The sequence below is a fragment of the Vidua macroura genome, chromosome 28 (genome assembly GCF_024509145.1).
Source record: "Vidua macroura isolate BioBank_ID:100142 chromosome 28, ASM2450914v1, whole genome shotgun sequence".
NCBI lineage: Eukaryota > Metazoa > Chordata > Aves > Passeriformes > Viduidae > Vidua > Vidua macroura.
In genome coordinates, this window is record NC_071598.1 from 1,122,788 (window position 1) to 1,128,785 (window position 5,998).

A 5,998-nucleotide genomic window follows, 5' to 3' on the forward strand; every position below is an offset into this window, starting at 1 on the left:
GTGAGGTTGTGTAACTCACAGAGCACCTCTGTGGCAGCTGCTTTACCCATTCCAGCCCCCTCCCTCCTCCAGGTATTTCTCAGTTTGCTGTTTCCTTGCTGTGTCAAAAATAATTGGAATTTCCTGCTTGATTGTGCGAGCAAGTTCTTGAATGGTTTCTGTGAAAATTCAACAAGAAAACAGATTAGACTGAGGAGAGGGAAGAGCACAGGAGCTAAAAAAAAAAAAAAAAAAACCCAAATAAATTACCAGAATCATTGCCACAGGTGTTTGTACGGGGAAGGAAAACATGTGAGCAGAATTCCTTGTGAAACAAGCAGGCAAGAGCAGCTCCTCAGGCTGTGCTGAGCGTTTGGCAGCTGCAGCTCAGGAGCTCTGGGATCTCTCGGCGAGGGTCAATCAGCAGGGCTGCAACGAGAGGGGCTCAGCTCTGCACAGCCAGGGCCCCCCAGATCTCACAGGGGTGTGAGTTTGTGAGCCCCACGCTGGGCAACGCCCCGGGGGCTCCCCTGGCAGGGGAGACCCTCCTGGAGCAGTTCTGTGCCAGGAACCAGAGACGCGTTGGACTTTTTTCGGTCTTCAGCTTCTGTTTATCGTTATCTTATCAAAACTTCAGCGCCGTCTGCACCAGACTGTGCGCAGGAAAAACAGCACAAAAATGGCAACGACCTCGTGCTGCAAGGCTTGTAAGTCTAATCAAAAACTAAGCTACCCAATTAAGAAGTGACACCTAAATTATTTCCCTTTCTGACCCCTACAGACCCTCAATGCGGATTTTTCTGCCCAGTTACGAGATACCACCCAAACCCAAGGAGAAGAAAGAAGAAAGAAGAAAGGAACTCGAGTCACCACCCTGTACCCTCCATCTTGAACCCATCTAGAACAAACTAAAAACCCTAAACCCTAAATTCCTCCCCCCTGTGACACACTGCACTGCTCCCTGCAATCCCCACGATCTATTTCACACTTTGGTGGTTTCTGGTTTACCTTGAGGCTTTGGAAGTTTTCTCCATGAGTGAGGGTCAGTGCTCCCCTGGGGGTCAGGACACCCCAGAGCAGACAGAGAAATATTCCTGGTGCCCTGGGTGTCCACACCTGGAGAAAGGGAAAAGGAGCAAAAGGCAGGAAACGAAGGCAGAAATGATAAGGGCAGTGTCCACCAGGCATTGCTGATGCACATCAGCACAAAGCCAGCCCCAGCTGGAATGAGAGCCCAGGACCCCCTCCAGAGCCACATCAGCCCAGTGGCAGCAGCAGGCAGGGCCCTTCCACTCATCCCTTGCCTGAAATGGCTGGAACAGCCCTGGAAGCATTCATGAATTCAGGTTTCTTCTGGAAGCATTCATGAATTCAGGTTTCCTTTGGAAGCATTCATGAATTCAGGTCTCCTCTGGAAGCATTCATGAATTCAGGTCTCCTCTGGAAGCATTCATGAATTCAGGTTTCCTCTGGAAGCATTCATAAATTCAGGTCTCCTCTGGAAGCATTCATGAATTCAGGTGTTCTCTGGAAGCACTCATGAATTCAGGTTTTCTCTGGAAGCATTCATGAATTCAGGTGTTCTCTGGAAGCATTCATAAATTCAGGTTTCCTCTGGAAGCATTCATGAATTCAGGTCGCTCGTGCCCAGTCGTGTTGTTGGCTCAGAATTCCCATTTCATTAACGTCCTGGCCCGAGCCCGGCTGCCCTGGCTGGTGGGGATCTGCAGCTGGTGGGATCTGGGGGTGTGCAGCTCATGGGAATCTGGGGATGTGCAGCTGGTGGGATCTGCAGCTGATCTGCAGCTGATGGAGATGTGCAGCTGATGGAATGTGCAGCTGATGGAGATGTGCAGCTGATAGAGATGTGCAGCTGATGGAAATGTGCAGCTGATGGAATGTGCAGCTGATGGGATGTGCAGCTGGTGGGATCTGCAGCCAGGCTCTCCTGCTGCAGTGAAGGTGCAGCGGAGCAGCAAACGGCCTGTGAGGAGCTCGTGAGCTGCAAGGATGGATTCCTCGCGTGGGATGGGAAATCCATTCCTTGCCGAGACAGGAGAAGCAGCCTGAGGGTGTTTGTGCTCCTGGAGCCCCAGAAACATCCCTAAGGTAGCCCTGGCAGAGCAAAGCAAGCTGGAATTCTGTGCCTTCGCAGGTGGAAATCCTGCCTTGTGTCATTTCTCCTTCCCTGCTGTCACCCCGTAGGGCTGGGATGTGTTTTTGGAGCTCCTGGGTGTGCAAATCTCAGCCTGCTCCTGCTAAAAGGGGCACAGGAGGCACCAGAGGCTCCTGGAGGCTGCACAGCAAGAATTTATCTCTATTTTCCCTGGGGCTGGGCAGAAGTTCTGCCCCCTGACCTGACCAGCAGAGCAGGGGTTAGCACTGCCACAGACAGAACCAATTTTTCAATTCTCATTTTGTCAGTCTATTAATTCCTATTCAGAATTAACGCCATGAAGAGCAAAAGAACGGGGCTCCTGTGTTTTTAAGCTTCAAGAAGAATTTCCACAGAGTTCTGAAACTTCCCCCTCTTTGTTGATTTGGTGTCAGAGGTTTTGTTTTTTTCCCCCAATTATTTTGCTGAAGACAAACTAAAAAAATCCCAATGCTGTGAGCATCAAATCCTCCTTGATCTGTTTTTAAAGCCTGAGTACCCCCTGAAATAATAATGGGCAATAATGGCATAAATAATTAATAATCACGAGCTTTAATGAGCTGATGAGGAGGTAGAATGAGGTTGTTTAGCGAGATGTGATGGGTTTTGTGAGTACCTGCTCCAGTCAGGGCTCGGTGTGGGAAGAATCCCAACGTGTGAGTGCTCAGCTGGGATGGGCACAAATGCAAATCCTCAATTTTGAGAATTTTGAGCCCATGGGCTGCTGGAACTGCAGGCCTCACTTCACTCTGGGGTTGGGATATCCTCACCAGAGGCCTCGGGGTGAAGTCCTGCTCAGGGAGGTGCTGAAGCACGGGGAGGGGGAAACCCAGCACATCTCAGATCTCCTGGGGCTTGAGGACCTTCAGGAAGATTCCTGTCCTCAGTTCTGTGCCTGAAGGGGGACTGGGGGGTGGAACAAGCGTGGGGCAGAAAGATTCCACCCTCCACGGGGTGGAACAAACGTGGGGCAGAAAGATTCCACCCTCCACATGGTGAAACAAACGTGGGGCAGAAAGATTCCACCCTCCACATGGTGAAACAAACGTGGGGCAGAAAGATTCCACCCTCCACGGGGTGGAAAAAACGTGGGGCAGAAAGATTCCACCCTCCACGGGGTGGAACAAACGTGGGGCAGAAAGATTCCACCCTCCACAGGGTGGAACAAACGTGGGGCAGAAAGATTCCACCCTCCACGGGGTGGAACAAACGTGGGGCAGAAAGATTCCACCCTCCACAGGGTGGAACAAACGTGGGGCAGAAAGATTCCACCCTCCACGGGGTGGAAGAAACGTGGGGCAGAAAGATCCCACCCTCCATGGGGTGGAACAAACGTGGGACAGAAAGATTCCATCCTCCATGGGGTGGAACAAACGTGGGGCAGAAAGATTCCATCCTCCATGGGGTGGAACAAACGTGGGGCAGAAAGATTCCACCCTCCACATGGTGGAACAAACGTGGGGCAGAAAGATTCCACCCTCCACAGGGTGGAACAAACGTGGGGCAGAAAGATTCCACCCTCCACGGGGTGGAAAAAACGTGGGACAGAAAGATTCCACCCTCCACGGGGTGCCCAGGTGGCTCTTCCTTGGAACTGGGCACCCTGGCACAGACACCTGGGCAGGATGAAGGCTCACAGTGCCCAGCACTCAGGATGGACAGGAGGATTTCAGGGCCTGAAAGGCAGAGCTGAGTGTCTGGGACCAGGTAAATCAGGAATCAGAGGGAAACCCTCTCTAATTAATTAGCTGAGTTGAGATTATTGGCAATCTGAGACAAACGTGGAACCCCCCCAGTGCCCCAGGAGCCTGTTTGAGGGGCAGCAGCACCTCAGGCCCGTGAACTTCCCATTCCTGAGGGCAAGAATGACAAGAATGACAAGAATGACAGTAATCACCCCCTGTCCTTCCGTACCCCTCCCACGGGCAGGGAGGTTCTCCCCGATTTCCCCTCTGTTTTCTGCAGCCAGATCACGTTCAGCAGAACTCTGCCTGCAGCTCCTGAGCGCTCCTGAAGAGACTGGGCAGAGGCATTTTCTCCTTTAAATCAAGGTTTCTGCTGCTCTGCCCAGGCCAGGAGCTGCTCAATTTTCACTTCAAACCCTGCTAGAATCAATCCAGTGCTGCTGGATTTGTCCTGCAGGAAGCAAATCTGCTCGGAGGCACCTGGATCCTTTAATGAGCATCCCCCTGCCAGGGCCTGGCGGGGTCCTGGCAGGCTCAGCTCTCTGTGCTGCTGGTCCAGGGCTCCACAAGGAGCAGCAGCTGGGCTTTGGCTCCTCCAAGCCGGGCTCAAGGCTCCTGGTGTGGAGTTGTCTCTTCTGGAAGCTGCATGTGCTCAGGTATTGGCTGTTTACTGCTCACACCAGCAGGGTTTCTCTGTCCGTGCTGAGGATTTTGTTGTTTTTCTGATTTTCTGACTGGAGTGTGGGAAAGCCTCCTGTTGTTCCCAGAGCAGAGCTAAAAGTCTCTGGTTTCTTGATCTGTGCAAGGGGGAGCATTTTGATTATCTTTGAGGACAAAAAAAATCTGATGGCGGGGAAAAGAAAACCCCGCGCTGACCAACTGAGCTGCACATTTTTATTTTGTACACAGAGCGTTCTAATCCCTTCAAATCCCAAAAGAAAGGAAAAGCAATGAAGATCTACTCAGGAAAAACTCTCAGAATGGGCTTTATCAGGAGGAGACCTCTCTGTGCCTGTAAATGGAGCTGTATTTTCCAGGGTTTAGGCGTTTAAGCCGAGCAGGCTTGCCCAGCTTTGGGCTCAGGCCACGCTTTTGGGCTCTCTCGAGTTCCCTGGCGTGAAGCTGAGGAGCTGCACACACAGAGAGTCGCTGCAGGCTCCATTTCCCCCTGTCACATCCCATCTGTGAACTGGGGCTGCACTGGGCTGGCAGCAGCCACCGAACAAACGGGGAAGGCCTCGGAAAAGAAATAGAGATGAGGAAGTCAGAGATCATTAGAGCTGACACCACCTCACACGTTCATTAATTATGAATCCCCTGGAAGAGGCTCGTTAGGCTGCTGCAGCTTGTGGAGCACTCACTCAACTCCAGGAAGGTGGAAAGAGAGCAGCCAGCACTGAGCCTCAGCTCAGGCTCTGTAATTCAACTCCAGCCTGGCAGCTGGGCTTGCTCCAGCCTGGAATTGGTGCCGGGTGGGTTTTTCCTGTAGCCTGAGCTCCGAGGTGTTTTCCCCACGGGCAGGAGCGTCTCTGGGTGGAAGGAGTTGTTTTTCCCCATGGGCTGTGTTGTCGCTGTTGAGGCAGGACCGGAACGAAACAACTCCAGAAGGCAAAGAAGGAAATTATTTATTTCAAATCAATCACTCTTTTTATAGAGCACATCGTGAGGGCCAATTTCATTGGTGTTAAAGTAAAAACATCTCAGACCATTGGTGCACTATGAATAGCACACGGTGGCAGAGCATATCTATAAACAATGTGAACAGCAAGAGAGATAATAAATTGTTTACATTCCTCTCGGACTCTTTCCCAGGCTTAGCCTGGTAGAAATCTCTCCTTTGCTTTCTGACTGAACTGAGAATGTCCACTCTGTGTCACCACAGCCGGGCTGGGGCCTTCCCAGGGGAATCCCAGCAGTCCCCAGCGCAGCCCCAGGACACAAACCAAAGTTCAGGTTCTCACTTACAGGAATGCCTGCACCTCATTGGCAGTCCCCAGGTGAACTCCTGTCTGTGAGGAGCAGTTTAAGGTCGTTCATGGAGGGGGGAGAAGCAGCTCGGAGCAGCTGGAGGTGATTCCTGCCTGGGCTCCTGCAAACCGGAGCTGCTGGTGGGACTGGGGAGCCCTGGCTCTGTCATGCCCCAGTTAAAGCCCTGAATTAACAAAGTTTGGGTGCTCCA